The sequence below is a fragment of the Symsagittifera roscoffensis genome, chromosome 9, assembly GCF_963678635.1.
Source record: "Symsagittifera roscoffensis chromosome 9, txSymRosc1.1, whole genome shotgun sequence".
Taxonomy (NCBI): domain Eukaryota; kingdom Metazoa; phylum Xenacoelomorpha; order Acoela; family Convolutidae; genus Symsagittifera; species Symsagittifera roscoffensis.
The window spans coordinates 48,492,326-48,516,095 of record NC_087070.1 but is presented as its reverse complement, the minus strand read 5'-3'; the positions used below and the strand labels follow the sequence as shown (position 1 = coordinate 48,516,095).

The window sequence follows — 23,770 nt, the reverse complement described above, 5'->3', positions numbered from 1 at the left end:
GGTTCAGATTTCACATTTTCAACCTTTAAATTTAACACGCAGCGCGGAACGGTTTTTATTCACAACCCTAAAATGGGTTTAACCGTGATTTTTTTTGCGCGTGATATGATGAAGGATCTCAGAAAAACCTAAAAGTATATTCGACAGTCACTGTAAAATAGGCAAATCGAGCACACGGTTTTTGTCGAAAATGGCTTGAAAAAAAAACAAATCAACAACCAAAAAATTTTTAATTTTTTAATTTGCACAAAGTTTTTTTTTGAGATTTTTGTTCCAAAAATGGGGCTAAAAACTTCAAAAACCAATTTTACTAAAATTTTATGGCCTATCGATCTCTACTAGGCCTGCTCGTATGCTTCAACCACTTAAAAGTAGACTAAAACTCAAAAAATCAAACCGCTTTTTTTCGACACTGGTGCAACTTTTCAAAATGTTTCAAGATCAATCGAATAAGGATTGAAAGGGCTTGAATGTTATATATCTTTCGACTATTTTGATGATTATGTGGGAAAAATTTTTTCGTTAGAAACAAAAAGGCTGCTCGCTCACGTTATTTGCTCAAATTAAGACCAAAAATCAAAAATTTCAAACTGGTTTTTTTCCGCACCGAGAAAAGTTTCTTAAAAGGTTTTAATGTCGTTCGAATTACGACTGAAAAGGATTTACTCTGATATATCAATCCACGCAATCCAATGATTATTTGAGGTACCCAATTTTGCGCGCAAAACAAAAAAAAAAGAAAAAATACAACAACAGAAAACGATTTCCTCCCTGTTTTTCAAATGGTGGGAAGAATGAATTGATTAAGCAACCAAGAGATCATACCTTAGTGGAAAATAAAACGTTATTGAGCTGACAAACTCTTAATCCAAATTTAGTTTTCCAGCTCAGGAATGGGCCGTGTTTCTGTCGCAAAACCGACTATTTGGGCGCCAATTTTTATTTACAGCTTCAGATTTCACATTTTCAACCCTAAACTTTACACGCGGCGCGGAACAATTTTATTCAAAACTAAAAAATGGGTTTAACCGTGTTTTTTTTGCGCGTGGTATGATGAAGGATCTCAGAAAAACCTAAACCTAAAAGTATATTCGACAGTCACTGTAAAATAGGCAAATCGAGCACACGGTTTTTGCCGAAAATGACTTAAAAAAAAACAGATCAACAACCAAAAAAAAAATTTTAATTTTTTAATTTGCACAAAGTTTTTTTGAGATTTTTATTCCAAAAATGGGGCTAAAAACTTCAAAAACATATTTTACCAAAATTTTATGGCCTATCGATCTCTACTAGGCCTGCTCGTATACTTCAACCACTCAAAATTAGACTAGAACTCAAAAAATTCGAACCGCTTTTTTTCGACACTGGTGCAACTTTTCAAAATGTTTCAAGATCAATCGAATAAGGATTGAAAGGGCTTGAATGTTATATATCTTTCGACTATTTTGATGAATATGTGGGGAACAATTTTTCGTTAGAAACAAAAAGGCTGCTCGCTCACCTTATTCACTCAAATTAAGACCAAAAATCAAAAATTTCAAACTGGTTTTTTTCTGCACCGAGAAAAATTTCTTAAAAGGTTCTAATGTCGTTCGAATTACGACTGAAAAGGATTTACTCTGATATATCAATCCACGCAATCCAATGATTATTTGAGGTACCCAATTTTGTGTGCAAAACAAAAAAAAAGAAAAAATACAACAACAGAAAATAATTTCCTCCCTATTTTTGAAATGGTCGGAAGGATGAATTGATTAAGCAACCAAGTGATCATACCTTAGTGGAAAATAAAACGATATTGAGCTGATAAACTCTTAATCCCAATTTAATTTTCCAGCTCGTGAATGGGCCGTGTTTCTGTCGCAAAATCGACTATTTGTGCGCCAATATTTATGTACAGGTTCAGATTTCACATTTTCAACCTTTAAATTTAACACGCAGCGCGGAACGATTTTATTCACAACTATAAAATGGGCTTAACCGTGATTTTTTTTGCGCGTGGTATGATGAAGGATCTCAGAAAAACCTAAAAGTATATTCGACAGTCACTGTAAAATAGGCAAATCGAGCACACGGTTTTTGTCGAAAATGGCTTGAAAAAAAAACAAATCAACAACCAAAAAATTTTTAATTTTTTAATTTGCACAAAGTTTTTTTTTGAGATTTTTGTTCCAAAAATGGGGCTAAAAACTTCAAAAACCAATTTTACTAAAATTTTATGGCCTATCGATCTCTACTAGGCCTGCTCGTATGCTTCAACCACTCAAAAGTAGACTAAAACTCAAAAAAATCAAACCGCTTTTTTTCGACACTGGTGCAACTTTTCAAAATGTTTCAAGATCAATCGAATAAGGATTGAAAGGGCTTGAATGTTATATATCTTTCGACTATTTTGATGATTATGTGGGGAAAATTTTTTCGTTAGAAACAAAAAGGCTGCTCGCTCACGTTATTTGCTCAAATTAAGACCAAAAATCAAAAATTTCAAACTGGTTTTTTTCCGCACCGAGAAAAGTTTCTTAAAAGGTTTTAATGTCGTTCGAATTACGACTGAAAAGGATTTACTCTGATATATCAATCCACGCAATCCAATGATTATTTGAGGTACCCAATTTTGCGCGCAGAACAAAAAAAAAAGAAAAAATACAACAACAGAAAACGATTTCCTCCCTATTTTTCAAATGGTGGGAAGAATGAATTGATTAAGCAACCAAGAGATCATACCTTAGTGGAAAATAAAACGTTATTGAGCTGATAAGCTCTTAATCCAAATTTAGTTTTCCAGCTGAGGAATGGGCCGTGTTTCTGTCGCAAAACCGACTATTTGGGCGCCAATATTTATGTACAGCTTCAGATTTCACATTTTCAACCCTGAACTTTACACGCGGCGCGGAACAATTTTATTCAAAACTAAAAAATGGGTTTAACCGTGTTTTTTTTGCGCGTGGTATGATGAAGGATCTCAGAAAAACCTAAAAGTATATTCGACAGTCACTGTAAAATAGGCAAATCGAGCACACGGTTTTTGCCGAAAATGGCTTGAAAAAAAAACAGATCAACAACCAAAAAAATTTTAATTTTTTAATTTGCACAAAGTTTTTTTTTGAGATTTTTATTCCAAAAATGGGTCGAAAAACTTCAAAAACCAATTTTACTAAATCTTTATGGCCTAACGATCTCTACTAGGCCTGCTCGTATGCTTCAACCACTCAAAATTAGACTAAAACTCAAAAAATTCAAACCACTTTTTTTCGACACTGGTGCAACTTTTCAAAATGTTTCAAGATCAATCGAATAAGGATTGAAAGGGCTTGAATGTTATAAATCTTTCGACTATTTTGATGATTATGTGGGGAAAATTTTCTCGTTAAAAACAAAAAGGCTGCTCGCTCACCTTATTCGCTCAAATTAAGACCAAAAATCAAAAATTCCAAACTGGTTTTTTTCCGCACCGAGAAAAGTTTCTTAAAAGGTTTTAATGTCGTTCGAATCACGACTGAAGTGACTTTAACATGATGTAAGATTGGACCCATTCCGATAATTGATTGTAGTACCTGCTTTTAAGGAAAACAAAAAATAGAAGAAGAAACTAAAACACAAAGACAAAGTTCTCCCCATTTTCATTAGTCGGAACAATTATCCGGATGGAACCTAAAATGAACTAGTTTTTTTTTCGACTGGAGTTGACTCAGAGTCGGATCTAGGATTTTTACGAGAGTGCTTCTGTTTTTAAAAAAGCATTGTGTACTTTTTTAGGCCAACGAAATATAGTTTCTGAAATACCACAGAAACCCAAATTAACCTAAGCAGGCAATTTTTGTTCTCATCTGACTTGCGCAGGAATTTTTTGAGCGGTTTTTCAAACAAAACTTCTTGACTAAGCTGATGTTTTAAGCTAAAACCACAACAACCCAATCCTACATGGCCTTATTTAATCAAGTTTTGCGCCGCAAAAACGACGTTTTTATTAAAAAAAAAAGACCGTTTTGATCAAAAAATGTTGTTGGCGCCCCTCCCCCTCTCTCAAAATGTATATTGGCGCCTTCAGAAAAAAGGGGACTGTAATTTTTCACAGTCCAGATATTGATAAAGAGAAACAACCCAGTCAGTAGCGGATTTAAGATAGGCGGAAGCCCGCATTTCCCTCAGGAATTCGACCCCCTGCCGACCCATAGGGTCCCCCTTTGTACTATTTTGAGATATCCATTTTTGGCTGACTGACCTTAAAATTTTTCTAACGGCGCCTTCGGCGCCAATACATACTAACTTTCAGAGAGAGCGCGCGCCGAAAAAACGCGAATCTATACTAATTTTGAGGGGTGGGGGCGGATTTTGAAAAAAAATCAAATTATTGGTCGACACAATTTATTGGTCGACACTAAAAAAAAGGTCGACACAATTTTCAACATTTTTTTTTGAAAATCCGCCCCCCCCGCCCCCGAGAAATTCCTAGATCCGCGCCTGAACTCACTGGGAGCCATTTGGAAAAATTTGGCGACATGACACCAGAACTGACGTGGGGTCAGCCATGATGGATCTACTTATTAATCTCGAACCCCCCACCCCCCTGCTAATTCTAACTTTGCTGCATTCTGATTGGTCGAAAAATCGGCCATTTTGATCTACTTAAGAATCCCCCCTTTTCATGAAGGGGGGGGGGGGAATTGTTAAGAAGATCCGCCATGACTTTTTGTCTAAACACTAACCGAATTGAAAAAAAGGGACCCTTTTCTAAAAACTAAGTTTTTGGATGTGATTTTAAAGAATAATTATTTTTAAAAACTGGAATCCGGTTGTAATTTTTTGTAACGTAAGGAATGATTTTATTTTGCTTGTTCGCGAACTCGAGCACGAATAATTTGGTTTAGTTGCAGCTGCAGAAATAAAATGGGAAATTTTCTAAAATAAAGAACAGGGAACAGAAAATAAAATATCACAATTTTAAATTTAATTCAGAGCGGAATACAGCGAATTTTGCTCCTATATCAAAATGAACGCAAAAGGAATAGTCCGCGTTTTAAATGCGTATTTTATACACTATATTTTGGACATTCAGTGTATTAGAAGAAAATCCAAAGTATATAAAATGGTAACAAATTTGCTCAGAAGTGATTGAAATAACCTATAAAATAATGGTAAAATGTGAAATAAAAACAAAAATAAGTCAAGCTAGTAATTTTCTGTAGGTTGGCAACGCACGAAAGAAACGGGAAAACAAAAGTGAAATTACACAAAAATAATGTCAATTTTTGAGAAAAAAAGCGAATAAATTTAGTTGAACAAATTACGTGTCTTTTTAGCTGTTCTTTTTGCTGCTTTTGTATGCTCTGAAATTAACGTAGAAAATAATAAAAATGCTTAAAATAATTCTATAATTCTATCCATATACGAATATTATTGAAAATTTTGTCTTGCTTTCTTTTTCTTTTATATTTAATGCGTAAAATATAAAGCTGCAAAAGTAGATAAAAGCAGTAAATTAATACGGCACAAATTCACAAATATATATTTTAATTTAGTATTTATATAAAAGTGAACGTTTTATTTTCTGTTTAAGCAAATAAGTGAAACCAAAATCGAAATACGACTTCGTAATAAATTCAGCATTATTTATAAAAGCTAATATTTAACTAAATTCAAATGTTTTAAAAATAAGCCTTAGATTACCATTCCTATCGCGATATGTTTTGGTTTTTGTTCTCTTAAATCGACCCAGAAAGATTTAAACTGAGTTTAAAGTTTAAATTTGAAATGAGAAAAGTATAAACTATCAACTGCACAACTTTCAAATTTGGAATATATACATAGGTAAAATAAAATATGCAAGTTTCTTTTTGCTTGAACCAATTTTTCTTCTCTGTTTCTAATTGACGTCCAAAAAAGTGTTTTAGATCTGGTTAACTATTTAATGTACTAATAATTAACAAGGTACTAAATTCGTATATGCTTAACTGTTCAATTCTTTCTTTATAGGGGGGAAATTCGTTACAAGGTACCATAGGGGGGATAGTTAACAAAATAGGGTGCCCGTACTGAGAAGCATGCGCACGAATTTTTTGGGGACGGGGGGGGGCTTAAAAATTTTCGATAAAATATCAACCCCCCTCTCGAACGGTACCGGATCTCTTTAACTCTAAGCCCCCCCCCCCTAGGTTACCTGCTAACGAATTTCAACCCCTATAAAGAAAAAATCAATAGTTTATCATGTGTAAATTTTGTACCTAGTAACTGATCCCCCCCTTTTGCAAAAGTGGGGGAAGTAATTAAAGATTTCCGTTAACAGAAACGGTCTCTGCTTGGACAGGCCTGATAGCCTTCATAAAACCCCTTCGAATCGCAGAAGCCTCAATTAACCAAGTGAACGATCTCATGTAGAGAACTAATTCATCGGTTAGGTTTGTGAACTTGCGAACTTGCCCCTTGCAAACTTTGTACTAGAAACGAGCTCACCTCCTCTTCTGGGGTCATTTCACTGATTGGCACAGACTTCGTCCTTTTACTAATTTCGTCCTATTTATTTCATTAACAAATTTTGTCCCATGCAGGTTTCGTCCCATTGAGTTAGGACCGAAGTGTATAACTCATAGAGTAATTTCGGATAGGGTACACCGTCTGCTCGTCACGCTATCTTATTTTCGGCCGGATAGATTCGTGCAACTTCTTAGTCTAATACCAATCCTAATCTTACTCTTATACTATCTAGTCTCAGGTTGTTTAACTAGTCTCTGCTAGGCTCAATAGATCTAGGGTATACTGGTTTATTGCGGCTGCTGAAGTCTTCTTGGAGAGTCAACTAATTTCTAAGTTAAATTCAAATCTCTCTGGTGCTGAAATTACTAGTAATTTCAGCACTTACAAATAAGTGGATTGTTAGTCAGATGGATCATGATTGGTTAATATTAAATACTTTACATTGGTAAAATATCTAATTTATCCAATCATAAAATGTAGTTTAGATCAGGTTCCACCATGCAGGTTTCGTCACATATCCAACATCCTATTATCCCATATCCAAATTGGTGGAAGGAAATCTGTGTACGCTTCGAAATGGGACGAAATATGTTGAAGTTAAATTGGGTCGCGATCTGTAATGGGACGAAATCTCTCACAGCCCATTTCACTAGAACGACCCAAGCTTTCAATATTTGAAAAAATGCAAAACCATGCGAGAATGCTGGCACCTAAGGGGATGTTCGACAATTAATTGCCATTAACCAGGGCCAATTAATCAATCGATCAATTATCGAGTTTTTGCTGGTGTTTCTATGAATAATTAATCAATTTAACGCTGACTAGTTATATATGCAAAAAACAAGCTTAATTGTTGTGGTGCAGCTCGACTGATTTTTTAAAAACAAATTTCTAATTTATTTTTGTTTTGCAGAAAAATCCAATTTTATCGATTATAATCCCTTTGTTTGCCCATTTTGTTTTCAAGCTTCCACTTAAATTGCTTATATTTTATGCTTTTTGTAGACGTTGGTTCATGTGAAAAATAAGGAAACTGTTATAACAGTTTCAAATCAATTCAAATTTATAACGTTTTTTTAAATTTCTTCTTGATTATAGTTATTTCATGATGCACATTTTAAATTTTTTGACCACCAAAATGTCAGCACACTGCTTTATTTTTATGATTTATATAGAAGAATTATATTTCAACTACCGTGGGATTCTTTCAACTAATATAAAGGGATCTCTATGAAGCTTTTGTTTCGTGGTAAGACTTTGGGTTCAGTTAAACCAAAAACTGACAATACATCTCACTTTCAAAAATGTTTGACAGAAAAAAACGTTTTATAATCTATTATAAAAGATTATAATAGATTATAAGAGGTTATAGGAGATTTTTGGAACAATTTTAATCAATTATAATTGATTATAGCTTATTTTAATGTCACGAAAATGTTATCATTATAATGGATTATAAGTTGTTTAAACATCTAAATTTGGCGCTTATAATTAATTATAAATTTAAAAAAGTACAATTATAATTGTAATATAATCGATTATTTTCTCTTTTTCCTGAGTGCGGGAGGTTAATAAATAACAAAAAACCGCGGGCTTCGATAATCAAATGTGACGATGTCATAGCGGCCTACTCGCGGCTCTAGAGCAAGAACTAAAACTGGAGCTGTGGGTGTCGATAGCTTTTGCTTCGCGGTTTCTCCCTGAAGAAGAATAGAATTATAACAAAAACGAGCTTGAGTTTCTTGCTAATGATCTTCATAAAACCCCTTCGAATCGCAGAAGCCTCAATTAACCAAGTGAACGATCTCATGTAAAGAACTAACTCATCGGTTAGGTTTGTGAACTTGCGAACTTGCCCCTTGCAAACTTTGTGCTAGAAACGAGCTCACCTCCTCTTCTGGAATCATTCCACAGATTGGCACAGACTTCGTCCTTTTACTAATTTCGTCCTATTTATTTCATTAACAAATTTTGTCACATGCAGGTTTCGTCCCATGCAGGTTTCGTCACATATCCAATATCCTATTATCCCATATCCAAATTGGTGGAAGGAAATCTGTGTACGCTTCGAAATGGGACGAAATATGTTGAAGTTAAATTGGGTCGCGATCTGTAATGGGACGAAATCTCTCACAGCCCATTTCACTAGAACGACCCAAGCTTTCAATATTTGAAAAAATGCAAAACCATGCGAGAATGCTGGCACCTAAGGGGATGTTCGACAATTAATTGCCATTAACCAGGGCCAATTAATCAATCGATCAATTATCGAGTTTTTGCTGGTGTTTCTATGAATAATTAATCAATTTAACGCTGACTAGTTATATATGCAAAAAACAAGCTTAATTGTTGTGGTGCAGCTCGACTGATTTTTTAAAAACAAATTTCTAATTTATTTTTGTTTTGCAGAAAAATCCAATTTTATCGATTATAATCCCTTTGTTTGCCCATTTTGTTTTCAACTTTCCACCTGAATTGCTTCATGTGAAAAATGGGAAAACTGTTATAACAGTTTCAAATCAATTCAAATTTATAACGTTTTTTTCTTAAATTTCTTCTTGATTATAGTTATTTCATGATGCACATTTTAAGTTTTTGACCACCAAAATGTCAGCACACTGCTTTAATTTTAGGATTTATATAGAAGAGTTATATTTCACCTACCGTGGGATTCTTTCAACTAATATAAAGGGTTCTCTATGAAGCGTTTGTTTCGTGGTAAGACTTTGGGTTCAGTTCAACCAAAAACTGACAAGACATCTCACTTTCAGAGATTTTTGACAGAAAAAAACTATTATAATCTATTATAATAGATTATAATAGATTATAAGAGATTATAAGAGATTTTTGGAACAATTTTAATCAATTATAATTGATTATAACTTATTATAATGTCACGAAAAATGTTATCATTATAAAGGATTATAAGTTGTTTAAACATCTAAATTTGGCGCTAATAATCAATTATAATTTTAATAAAAATACAATTACAATTGTAATATAATCGATTATTTTCTCTTTTTCCTGAGTGCGGGAGGTTAATAAATAACAAAAAAACGCGGGCTTCGAGAATCAAATGTGACAATGTCATACCGGCCTCAGGAAAACCTGAAGGTATATTCGACAGTAACTGTAAAATAGGCAAATCGAGCACACGGTTCTTGTCAAAAATGGCTGAAAAAAAACAAATCAACAACCAAAAAAGTTTTTTAATTTTTTAATTTGCACAAATTTGTTTTGAGATTTTTATTCCAAAAATGGGGCTAAAATCTTCCAAACCAATTTTAATAAAATTTCATTGCCTATTTTGCTCTACTAGGCCTGCTCGTATGCTTCAACCGCAAGAAAATTAGACTAAAACTCAAAAAATTCAAACCGCTTTTTTTCGACACTGGTGCAATTTTCAAAATGTTTCAAGATCAATCGAATAAGGATTGAAAAAGCTTGAATGTTATATATCTTTCGACTATTCTGATGATTATGTGGGGTAACATTTTTTGTAGAAACAAAAAGGCTGCTCGCTCACCTTATTCGCTCAAATAAGACCAAAAACCAAAAATTTCAATTTGTTTTTTTTTCCGCACCGAGAAAAGTTTCTTAAAAAGTTTTAATGTCGTTCGAATTCCGACTGAAAAGGATTTACTCTGATATATCACTCCACCTATTCTATTGATTAATTGAGGTACCCAATTTTGCGTGGAAAACAAAAAAAAACAAAAAAAATACAACAACAGAAAACAATTTCCTCCCTATTTTTTAAATGGTCGGAAGAATGAATTGATTAAGCAACCAAGAGATCATACCTTAGTGGAAAATAATAAGATATTGAGCTGATAAGCTCCTAATCCCAAATTAGTTTTCCACTTCAGGAATGGGCCGTGTTTCTGTCGCAAAACCGACTATTTTGGCGCCAATATTTATGTACAGGTTCAGATTTCACATTTTCAATCTTAAACTTTACACGCAGCGCGGAACACTTTTATTCCCAGCTGGAAATTGTGTTAAACTGTGTTTTTGTTTATAAGAGGTGTGATGAGAGGACCGGAACCTAGCCTAGACAAAGCTTAGATATTCAATATTTGATATTCACAGTAAATTAGGCAGCTTGAAGAACACTGGACCAGGAATGCGAAAAAAAAATCTAAAATTTCATTTTTTAAAATATTTAGTTACGGTTTACTGGATTCTGCTTCTATAAAACGCCTTCATGCTCGTTAATTACACTCAAAACTAGACCAAAAAGAAAAAAATTTAAAACCCGATTTCTGTCGACACAGAAAAATTTTTGAAAAAATTTAATGCCGTTCGAATCACGATTGAAGTGACTTTAACATGATGTAAGATTGGACCCATTCCGATTATTGATTGTAGTACCTGCTTTTAAGGAAAACAAAAAATAGAAGAAGAAACTAAAACACAAAGACAAAGTTCTCCCCATTTTCATTAGTCGGAACAATTATCCGGATGGAACCTAAAATGAACTAGTTTTTTTTTCGACTGGAGTTGACTCAGAGTCGGATCTAGGATTTTTACGAGAGTGCTTCTGTTTTTAAAAAAGCATTGTGTACTTTTTTAGGCCAACGAAATATAGTTTCTGAAATACCACAGAAACCCAAATTAACCTAAGCAGGCAATTTTTGTTCTCATCTGACTTGCGCAGGAATTTTTTGAGCGGTTTTTCAAACAAAACTTCTTGACTAAGCTGATGTTTTAAGCTAAAACCACAACAACCCAATCCTACATGGCCTTATTTAATCAAGTTTTGCGCCGCAAAAACGACGTTTTTATTAAAAAAAAAAAGACCGTTTTGATCAAAAAATGTTTTTGGCGCCCCTCCCCCTCTCTCAAAATGTATATTGGCGCCTTCAGAAAAAAGGGGACTGGAATTTTTCACAGTCCAGATATTGATGAAGAGAAACAACCCAGTCAGTAGCGGATTTAAGATTGGCGGAAGCCCCCGTTTGCCTCAAGAATTCGACCCCCTGCCGACCCATAGGGTCCCCTTTGTACTTTTTTGAGATATCCATTTTTGGCTGACTGACCGTAAAATTTTTCTACAGGCCTTTTTCAAAAATTTGCCTGCGGCGCAGAAAAATTTGGTCAAACTAGGGTCTTGATAGCGGTTTCGGAGAGCTCAGATAATCAGTTTGGTCGACCTAAAAAAAAAGTCGACACAATTTTCAAAACTTTTTTGAAAATCTGCTCCCCCCCTCGAGAAATTCCAAGATCCACGCCTGAACCCACGGGGAGCCATTTGGAAAAATTTGGCAACATGAAACCAGAACTGATGTGGGGTCAGCCATGACGGATCTACTTATTAATCTCGAACCCCCCACCCACCTGCTAATTCTAAATTTGCTGCATTCTGATTGGTCGAAAAATCGGCCATTTTGATCTACTTAAAAATCCCCCTTTTTGATGAAAGGGGGGGATGAGAGATTGTTAAGAAGATTCGCCATGACTTTTTGTCTAAACACTACCCGAATTGAAAAAAAACGCTAAGTTTTATCACACGACCCTTTTTCTAAAAACTAAGATTTTGCCCGCACCGGAGCTCCATGGATAATAATTAATTTAATGGAATAAAATGGTTTCTAAAATGTTGTCATTATAATCCATTATTGTGGCAAATTTAGACCACGTAATCGATTATATTGTCATCACAATCGATTATTTTTGTAAAAACACAATCCATTAAAATCCATTATATTGAATTATAATCCATTTAAAATCCATTATAATGGATTCTAATCCATTTAAAATTCATTATAATTGATTATAACGGATTATAATCTAACATTTTTTACAAAATAATTTGCAAAACTTGCAGCATTTCTGCGTTACTCACGGCCTACTCGCAATCTAAACCTACTCAACTTACCCCCAACCCCCCCCCCCCCCACCCCACTTTGCCCCCCATCAGTCTGCATTTGCCCAAACCCCTCCCCCAGTAAACGGGGGGGGGGATTAAACTAAGATGAGGGGGGTTGGTTAATTGAGGATTGGGGGTGGTGAACGGGGGGGGGGGGTAAACAGGTAGAAAAACGGACGGGGGGGGGTAAACAGGGAAGGGGTAAACGGGGTATATTATAAGACCAAATTATAAAGATTGAAAAGTGATATGCAACATTTGTGAAGCCTAAAAACATATTACGTACCAACTGCACTAAACATGAAATGCGATAATTATTTTTAAAAAGTTGTATATTTCACGACTAACTTCTCGAAAAAATCCACTACAATCGATTATAATAGACTATAATGGATTATTTTGCCTCGAAAACAAGTTTCATTTTCTTTCACAAATAATCGATTATAATCGATTATATTTGGATTTTATTGTTTAGAAAAAGTTTGCTTATAATCCATTTTTAATCAATTATAATCGATTATTATCGAAATTTTTTAAGACAGACCACGAAAGTTCAATATAATCTATTATTATCCATGGAACTCCGGTGCGGGTGGATGTGATTTTATAGAATAATTATTTTTGTAAAAATTTGGAATCCGGTTGTAATATTTTGTAATGTAAGGAATCATTTTATTTTGCTTGTTCGCGAACTCGAGCACGAATAATTTGGTTTAGTTGCAGCTGCAGAAATAAAATGGGAAATTTTCTAAAATAAAGAACAGGGAACAGAAAATAAAATATCACAATTTTAAATTTAATTCAGAGCGGAATACAGCGAATTTTGCTCCTATATCAAAATGAACGCAAAAGGAATAGTCATTTCACAGATTGGCACAGACTTCGTCCTTTTACTGATTTCGTCCTATTTATTTCATTAACAAGTTTTGTCCACGTAATCGATTATATTGTCATCACAATCGATTATTTTTGTAAAAACACAATCCATTAAAATCCATTATATTGAATTATAATCCATTTAAATCCGGTTGTAATATTTTGTAATGTAAGGAATCATTTTATTTTGCTTGTTCGCGAACTCGAGCACGAATAATTTGGTTTAGTTGCAGCTGCAGAAATAAAATGGGAAATTTTCTAAAATAAAGAACAGGGAACAGAAAATAAAATATCACAATTTTAAATTTAATTCAGAGCGGAATACAGCGAATTTTGCTCCTATATCAAAATGAACGCAAAAGGAATAGTCATTTCACAGATTGGCACAGACTTCGTCCTTTTACTGATTTCGTCCTATTTATTTCATTAACAAGTTTTGACCACGTAATCGATTATATTGTCATCACAATCGATTATTTTTGTAAAAACACAATCCATTAAAATCCATTATATTGAATTATAATCCATTTAAAATCCATTATAATGCATTTAAAATCCTATATCAAAATGAACGCAAAAGGAATAGTCATTTCACAGATTGGCACAGACTTCGTCCTTTTACTGATTTCGTCCTATTTATTTCATTAACAAGTTTTGTCCAGTGCAGGTTTCGTCCCATGCAGGTTTCGTCACATTTCCAATATCCTATCATCCCATATCCAAATTGGTGGGACGAAATCTGTGTACGCTTCGAAAAGGGACGAAATCTGTTGACATTAAATTGGGTCGCGATCTGTAATGGGACGAAATCTCTCACAGCCCATTTCACTAGAACAACCCACGCTTTCAATATTTGAAAAAATGCAAAACCATGCGAGAATGCTGGCACCTAAGGGGATGTTCGACAATTAATTGCCATTAACCAAGGCCAATTAATCAATCGATCAATTATCGAGTTTTGCTGATGTTTCTATGAATAATTAACCAATTTAACGCTGATTATTTATATATGCAAAAAACAAGCTTAATTATTGTGGTGCAGCTCGATAGATTTTTTAAACAAATTTCTAATTAATTTTTTGTTTTGCAGAAAAATCCAATTTTATCGATTATAATCCCTTTGTTTGCCAATTTTGTTTTCAACCTTCTACCTGAATTGCTTATATTTTATGTTTTTTGTAGACGTTGGCTCATGTGAAAAATGGGAAAACTGTTATAACAGTATCAAATCAATTCAAATTTATAACGTTTTTTTTTAACTTCTTCTAGATTATAGTTATTTCATGATGCACATTTTAAATTTTTGACCACCAAAATGTCAGCACATTGCTTTAATTTTATGATTTACATAGAAGATTTATATTTCACCTACCGTGGGATTCTTTTAACTAAAATAAAGGGATCTCTATGAAGCTTTTGTTTCGTGGTAAGACTTTGGGTTCAGATCAACCAAAGACTGACAAGACATCTCACTTTCAGAGATTTTTGACAGAAAAAAACTATTATATTCTATTATAATAGATTATAACAGATTATAAGAGATTATAAGAGATTTTTGGAACAATTTTAATCAATTATATTTGATTATAGCTGATTATATTGTCACAAAAAATGTTATCATTATAATGGATTACAAGTTGTTTAAACATCTAAATTTGGCGCTTATAATTAATTATAAATTTAAAAAAGTACAATTATAATTGTAATATAATCGATTATTTTCTCTTTTTCCTGAGTGCGGGAGGTTAATAAATAACAAAAAACCGCGGGCTTCGATAATCAAATGTGACGATGTCATAGCGGCCTACTCGCGCGTCTAGAGCAAGAACTAAAACTGGAGCTGTGGGTGTCGATAGCTTTTGCTTCGCGGTTTCTCCCTGAAGAAGAATAGAATTATAACAAAAACGAGCTTGAGTTTCTTGCTAATGATCTTCATAAAACCCCTTCGAATCGCAGAAGCCTCAATTAACCAAGTGAACGATCTCATGTAAAGAACTAACTCATCGGTTAGGTTTGTGAACGTGCGAACTTGCCCCTTGCAAACTTTGTGCTAGAAACGAGCTCACCTCCTCTTCTGGAATCATTCCACAGATTGGCACAGACTTCGTCCTTTTACTAATTTCGTCCTATTTATTTCATTAACAAATTTTGTCACATGCAGGTTTCGTCCCATGCAGGTTTCGTCACATATCCAATATCCTATTATCCCATATCCAAATTGGTGGGACGAAATCTGTGTACGCTTCGAAATGGGACGAAATATGTTGAAGTTAAATTGGGTCGCGATCTGTAATGGGACGAAATCTCTCACAGCCCATTTCACTAGAACGACCCACGCTTTCAATATTTGAAAAAATGCAAAACCAGGCGAGAATGCTGGCACCTAAGGGATGTTTGACAATTAATTGCCATTAACCAGGGCCAATCAATCAATCGATCAACTATCGAGTTTTGCTGATGTTTCTATGAATAATTAACCAATTTAACGCTGATTAGTTATTTATGCAAAAAACAAGCTGAATTGTTGTGGTGCAGCTCGATTAATTTTTTATACAAATTTCTAATTTATTTTTGTTTTGCAGAAAAATCCAATTTTATCGACTATAAAATCTTTTTTAGGCCAACGAAATATAGTTTCTGAAATACCACAGAAACCCAAATTAACTTAAGCAGACAATTTTTGTTCTCATCTGACTTGCGCAGAAATGTTTTGAGCGGTTTTTCAAATAAAACTTCTAGACTAAGCTGATGTTTTAAGCTAAAACCACAACAACCCAATCCTACATGGCCTTATTTAATCAAGTTTTGCGCCGCAAAAATGACGTTTTAATAAAAAAAAGACCGTTTTGATCAAAAAATGTTTTTGGCGCCCCTCCCCCTCTCTCAAAATGTATATTGACGCCTTCAGAAAAAAGGGGACTGGAATTTTTCACAGTCCAGATATTGATGAAGAGAAACAACCCAGTCAGTAGCGGATTTAAGATAGGCGGAAGCCCCCATTTGCCTCAAGAATTCGACCCCCTGCCCTTTGTACTTTTTTGAGATATCCATTTTTGGCTGACTGACCGTAAAATTTTTCTACAGGCCTTTTTCAAAAATTTGCCTGCGGCGCAGAAAAATTTGCTCAAACTAGGGTCTTGATAGCGGTTTCGGAGAGCTCAGATAATCAGTTTGGTCGACCTAAAAAAAAAGTCGACACAATTTTCAAAACTTTTATGAAAATCCGCTCCCCCCCCCTCGAGAAATTCCAAGATCCACGCCTGAACCCACGGGGAGCCATTTGGAAAAATTTGGCAACATGAAACCAGAACTGATGTGGGGTCAGCCATGACGGATCTACTTATTAATCTCGAACCCCCCACCCACCTGCTAATTCTAAATTTGCTGCATTCTGATTGGTCGAAAAATCGGCCATTTTGATCTACTTAAAAATCCCTCTTTTTCATGAAAGGGGGGATGAGAGATTGTTAAGAAGATTCTCCATGACTTTTTGTCTAAACACTACCCGAATTGAAAAAAAACGCTAAGTTTTATCACACGACCCTTTTTCTAAAAACTAAGATTTTGCCCGCACCGGAGCTCCATGGATAATAATTAATTTAATGGAATAAAATGGTTTCTAAAATGTTGTCATTATAATCCATTATTGTGGCAAATTTAGACCACGTAATCGATTATATTGTCATCACAATTGATTATTTTCGTAAAAACACAATCCATTAAAATCCATTATATTGAAATATAATCCATTTAAAATCCATTATAATGGATTCTAATCCATTTAAAATTCATTATAATTGATTATAACGGATTATAATCTAAAATTTTTTACAAAATAATTTGCAAAACTTGCAGCATTTCTGCGTTACTCACGGCCTACTCGCAATCTAAACCTACTCAAATTACGGGGGGGGGGGCTAAACAGGTAGAAAAACGGACGGGGGGGGGGGGGGTAAACAGGGAAGGGGTAAACGGGGTATATTATAAGACCAAATTATAAAGATTGAAAAGTGATATGCAACATTTGTGAAGCCTAAAAACATATTACGTACCAACTGCACTAAACATGAAATGCGATAACTTTTTTTAAAAAGTTGTATATTTCACGACTAACCTCCCGAAAAAATCCATTACAATCGATTATAATAGACTATAATGGATTATTTTGCCTCGAAAATAAGTTTCATTTTCTTTGACAAATAATCGATTATAATCGATTATATTCGGATTTTATTGTTTAGAAAAAAAATTGCTTATAATCCATTTTTAATCAATTATAATCGATTATTATCAAAATTTTTTAAGACAGACCACGAAAGTTCAATATAATCTATTTTTATCTATGGATCTCCGGTGCGGGTGGATGTGATTTTATAGAATAATTATTTTTGTAAAAATTTGGAATCCGGTTGTAATATTTTGTAATGTAAGGAATCATTTTATTTTGCTTGTTCGCGAACTCGAGCACGAATAATTTGGTTTAGTTGCAGCTGCAGAAATAAAATGGGAAATTTTCTAAAATAAAGAACAGGGAACAGAAAATAAAATATCACAATTTTAAATTTAATTCAGAGCGGAATACAGCGAATTTTGCTCCCATATCAAAATGAACGCAAAAGTAATAGTCATTTCACAGATTGGCACAGACTTCGTCCTTTTACTGATTTCGTCCTATTTATTTCATTAACAAGTTTTTTTCCAGTGCAGGTTTCGTCCCATGCAGGTTTCGTCACATTTCCAATATCCTATCATCCCATATCCAAATTGGTGGGACGAAATCTGTGTACGCTTCGAAAAGGGACGAAATCTGTTGAAATTAAATTGGGTCGCGATCTGTAATGGGACGAAATCTCTCACAGCCCATTTCACTAGAACAACCCACGCTTTCAATATTTGAAAAAATGCAAAACCATGCGAGAATGCTGGCACCTAAGGGGATGTTCGACAATTAATTGCCATTAACCAAGGCCAATTAATCAATCGATCAATTATCGAGTTTTGCTGATGTTTCTATGAATAATTAACCAATTTAACGCTGATTATTTATATATGCAAAAAACAAGCTTAATTATTGTGGTGCAGCTCGATAGATTTTTTAAACAAATTTCTAATTTTTTTTTTTTTTGCAGAAAAATCCAATTTTATCGATTATAATCCCTTTGTTTGCCAATTTTGTTTTCAACCTTCTACCTGAATTGCTTATATTTTATGTTTTTTGTAGACGTTGGCTCATGTGAAAAATGGGAAAACTGTTATAACAGTTTCAAATCAATTCAAATTTATAACGTTTTTTTTTTAACTTCTTCTAGATTATAGTTATTGCATGATGCACATTTTAAATTTTTGACCACCAAAATGTCAGCACATTGCTTTAATTTTATGATTTACATAGAAGATTTATATTTCACCTACCGTGGGATTCTTTTAACTAAAATAAAGGGATCTCTATGAAGCTTTTGTTTCGTGGTAAGATTTTGGGTTCAGATCAACCAAAGACTGACAAGACATCTCACTTTCAGAGATTTTTGACAGAAAAAATATATTATATTCTATTATAATAGATTATAAGAGATTATAAGAGATTTTTGGAACAATTTTAATCAATTATATTTGATTATAGCTTATTATATTGTCACGAAAAATGTTATCATTATAATGGATTATAAGTTGTTTAAACATCTAAATTTGGCGCTTATAATTAATTATAAATTTAAAAAAGTACAATTATAATTGTAATATAATCGATTATTTTCTCTTTTTCCTGAGTGCGGGAGGTTAATAAATAACAAAAAACCGCGGGCTTCGATAATCAAATGTGACGATGTCATAGCGGCCTACTCGCGGCTCTAGAGCAAGAACTAAAACTGGAGCTGTGGGTGTCGATAGCTTTTGCTTCGCGGTTTCTCCCTGAAGAAGAATAGAATTATAACAAAAACGAGCTTGAGTTTCTTGCTAATGATCTTCATAAAACCCCTTCGAATCGCAGAAGCCTCAATTAACCAAGTGAACGATCTCATGTAAAGAACTAACTCATCGGTTAGGTTTGTGAACTTGCGAACTTGCCCCTTGCAAACTTTGTGCTAGAAACGAGCTCACCTCCTCTTCTGGAATCATTCCACAGATTGGCACAGACTTCGTCCTTTTACTAATTTTGTCCTATTTATTTCATTAACAAATTTTGTCACATGCAGGTTTCGTCCCATGCAGGTTTCGTCACATATCCAATATCCTATTATCCCATATCCAAATTGGTGGAAGGAAATCTGTGTACGCTTCGAAATGGGACGAAATATGTTGAAGTTAAATTGGGTCGCGATCTGTAATGGGACGAAATCTCTCACAGCCCATTTCACTAGAACGACCCACGCTTTCAATATTTGAAAAAATGCAAAACCAGGCGAGAATGCTGGCACCTAAGGGATGTTTGACAATTAATTGCCATTAACCAGGGCCAATTAATCAATCGATCAACTATCGAGTTTTGCTGATGTTTCTATGAATAATTAACCAATTTAACGCTGATTAGTTATTTATGCAAAAAACAAGCTGAATTGTTGTGGTGCAGCTCGATTAATTTTTTAAACAAATTTCTAATTTATTTTTGTTTTGCAGAAAAATCCAATTTTATCGATTATAATCCCTTTGTTTGCCCATTTTGTTTTCAAGCTTCCACTTAAATTGCTTATATTTTATGCTTTTTGTAGACGTTGGTTCATGTGAAAAATAAGGAAACTGTTATAACAGTTTCAAATCAATTCAAATTTATAACGTTTTTTTAAATTTCTTCTTGATTATAATTATTTCATGATGCACATTTTAAATTTTTTGACCACCAAAATGTCAGCACACTGCTTTATTTTTATGATTTATATAGAAGAATTATATTTCAACTACCGTGGGATTCTTTTAACTAATATAAAGGGATCTCTATGAAGCTTTTGTTTCGTGGTAAGACTTTGGGTTCAGTTAAACCAAAAACTGACAATACATCTCACTTTCAAAAATGTTTGACAGAAAAAAACGTTTTATAATCTATTATAAAAGATTATAATAGATTATAAGAGGTTATAGGAGATTTTTGGAACAATTTTAATCAATTATAATTGATTATAGCTTATTTTAATGTCACGAAAATGTTATCATTATAATGGATTATAAGTTGTTTAAACATCTAAATTTGGCGCTAATAATTAATTATAACTTTAATAAAAGTACAATTATAATTGTAATATAATTGATTATTTTCTCTTTTTCCAGAGTGCGGGAGGTTAATAAATAACAAAATAACGCGGGCTTCGAGAATTAAATGTGACGACTGTCATAGCGGCCTACTCGCGGCTCTAGAGCAAGAACTAAAATTCGAGCTGTGGGTGTCGATAGCGTTCGCTTCGCGGTTTCTCCCTGAAGAAGAATAGAATTATAACAAAAACGAGCTTGAAATTTTTGCTAATGATCAACCGTGTGAGTTTTTCCAAAATTATCTCCTAGGAATTAAAATCGAGGTCCAAACCGAAAAAAAGGCAATTTGTGAGCACTCAAATCTAAACGAACATTTGAAACTCAACAATCGCGTAAGAACCATTTGGCCGATCATTTACTTCCATTTGACTTCATAATTGTACATATTCCTGGAAGAAAACTGGTAATGTCAATTAAAGTTCTCGTTTAGTTTATATGCATGTATACTTGTATGTATTGTATGTATTGAAACATTTCTAGGCGCATGCGATTACTTAGATCAGTACTTGTAAGTATCGAGACATTTCTAGGCGCATGCGATTAATTAGATCAGTACTTGTAAAAATCGAGACATTTCTAGGCGCATGCGATTACTTAGATCAGTACTTGTAAGTATCGAGACATTTCTAGGCGCATGCGATTACTTAGATCAGTACTTGTAAGTATCGAGATATTTCTAGGCGCATGCGATTACTTAGATCAGTACTTGTAAGTATCGAGACATTTCTAGGCGCATGCGATTACTTAGATCAGTACTTGTAAGTATCGAGACATTTCTAGGCGCATGCGATTACTTAGATCAGTACTTGTAAGTATCGAGACATTTCTAGGCGCATGCGATTACTTAGATCAGTACTTGTAAGTATCGAGACATTTCTAGGCGCATGCGATTACTTAGATCAGTACTCGGAAGTATCGAGACATTTCTAGGCGCATGCGATTACTTAGATCAGTACTTGTAAGTATCGAGACATTTCTAGGTGCATGCGATTACTTAGATCAGTACTTGTAAGTATCGAGACATTTCTAGGCGCATGCGATTACTTAGATCAGTACTTGTAAGTATCGAGACATTTCTAGGCGCATGCGATTACTTAGGTCAGTACTCGTAAGTATCGAGACATTTCTAGGCGCATGCAATTACTTAGATCAGTACTTGTAAGTATCGAGACATTTCTAGGCGCATGCGATTACTTAGGTCAGTACTTGTAAGTATCGAGACATTTCTAGGCGCATGCGATTACTTAGATCAGTATTTGTAAGTATCGAGACATTTCTAGGCGCATGCGATTACTTAGATCAGTACTTGTAAGTATCGAGACATTTCTAGGCGCATGCGATTAATTAGATCAGTACTTCTAAGTATCGAGACATTTCTAGGCGCATGCGATTACTTAGATCAGTACTTGTAAGTATCGAGACATTTCTAGGCTCATGCGATTACTTAGATCAGTACTTGTAAGTATCGAGACATTTCTAGGCGCATGCGATTACTTAGGACAGTACTTGTAAGTATCGAGACATTTCTAGGCGCATGCGATTACTTAGATCAGTACTTGTAAGTATCGAGACATTTCTAGGCGCATGCGATTACTTAGATCAGTACTCGGAAGTATCGAGACATTTCTAGGCGCATGCGATTACTTAGATCAGTACTTGTAAGTATCGAGACATTTCTAGGCGCATGCGATTACTTAGATCAGTACTTGTAAGTATCGAGACATTTCTAGGCGCATGCGATTACTTAGATCAGTACTTGTAAGTATCGAGACATTTCTAGGCGCATGCGATTACTTAGGTCAGTACTCGTAAGTATCGAGACATTTCTAGGTGCATGCAATTACTTAGATCAGTACTTGTAAGTATCGAGACATTTATAGGCGCATGCGATTACTTAGGTCAGTACTTGTAAGTATCGAGACATTTCTAGGCGCATGCGATTACTTAGATCAGTATTTGTAAGTATCGAGACATTTCTAGGCGCATGCGATTACTTAGATCAGTACTTGTAATTATCGAGACATTTCTAGGCGCATGCGATTAATTAGATCAGTACTTGTAAGTATCGAGACATTTCTAGGCGCATGCGATTACTTAGATCAGTACTTGTAAGTATCGAGACATTTCTAGGCGCATGCGATTACTTAGATCAGTACTTGTAAGTATCGAGACATTTCTAGGCGCATGCGATTACTTAGATCAGTACTTGTAAGTATCGAGACATTTCTAGGCGCATGCGATTACTTAGATCAGTACTTGTAAGTATCGAGACATTTCTAGGCGCATGCGATTACTTAGATCAGTATTTGTAAGTATCGAGACATTTCTAGGCGCATGCGATTACTTAGATCAGTACTTGTAAGTATCGAGACATTTCTAGGCGCATGCGATTAATTAGATCAGTACTTGTAAGTATCGAGACATTTCTAGGCGCATGCGATTACTTAGGACAGTACTTGTAAGTATCGAGACATTTCTAGGCGCATGCGATTACTTAGATCAGTACTTGTAAGTATCGAGACATTTCTAGGCGCATGCGATTACTTAGGTAGAGAGGTATTCATTCTCTGGTTCAAAAGATTTAACCCAGCCAAAAAATCAAATAACTTTGATATCTTTCAAATTTATTTCACAATAAGGGGGTCATTTCGTTCTTTTGGGCTATGAACCGATTGTGATCCTTTCCCAGCCAATCAATTTAAAGGATGTATAAATTGTTTTGCTTGATGGAAATTTTTCGCTAGAGGGCGACAAACGTATGCCTCTTTGAGCCGAGCAATCACATCACGACTAATTTGTCCAGAAATAGCAAGAAAGGGATAAAGTTTGTTACCATTCTATTTTCAATCAAAATCGAATGAAATTGCCAGCTTCAAGCTAGAGGGCAACCAAATTTTCTTTAAATCTTTCAACCAATTAAAATTCATTAGATTGCCGCTTGAGGGCGTCGTAACTCATGCAAATGCGCTCGTCAGAAGGTTGCCCTGGATGTTGCTCGAAATCGCTGTTCAAAAACTGAGGCACTCTACCTGGGTTTTCTCAAAAAGCCAACAATAACAATTTGCTCCAATAATAGATTGCATTTCTCAACTCTGATGTGTTATTTGAGCTCAAAGACGAATATTTTTGACTTCGCCCACTGAAACGGGCCCTGATCAAACAAGATTATGCGGGTTTCTGTCCAATAGATCTTTCTTTGAAGTAGTTTTGGAGCTGTCCTTGAGGTTGTGTTATCGTATACAAGTAGACTGCGATACTCCTCGCCGGCTTCACCGTTCTTGCGGGTCAACTTGCAATGGTGGATGTGGCCCA

The 23,770-nt window shown here is 34.5% G+C and overlaps 1 protein-coding gene across 3 annotated transcripts in view; it reads right to left on the bottom strand.

Annotated features, from left to right (window-relative positions):
* The window catches only part of LOC134853992 (uncharacterized), a 44,231-nt gene extending 38,812 nt beyond the window's left edge, over positions 1 to 5,419 (bottom strand). For all 3 annotated transcript variants that reach the window (XM_063870041.1, XM_063870044.1, XM_063870042.1), the window contains exon 1: positions 4,845 to 5,419. The gene's annotated coding sequence lies outside the window, so the exon portion shown is untranslated. The remainder of the gene's footprint in view (positions 1 to 4,844) is intronic.
* Between the last annotated feature and the right edge of the window lie 18,351 nt (positions 5,420 to 23,770).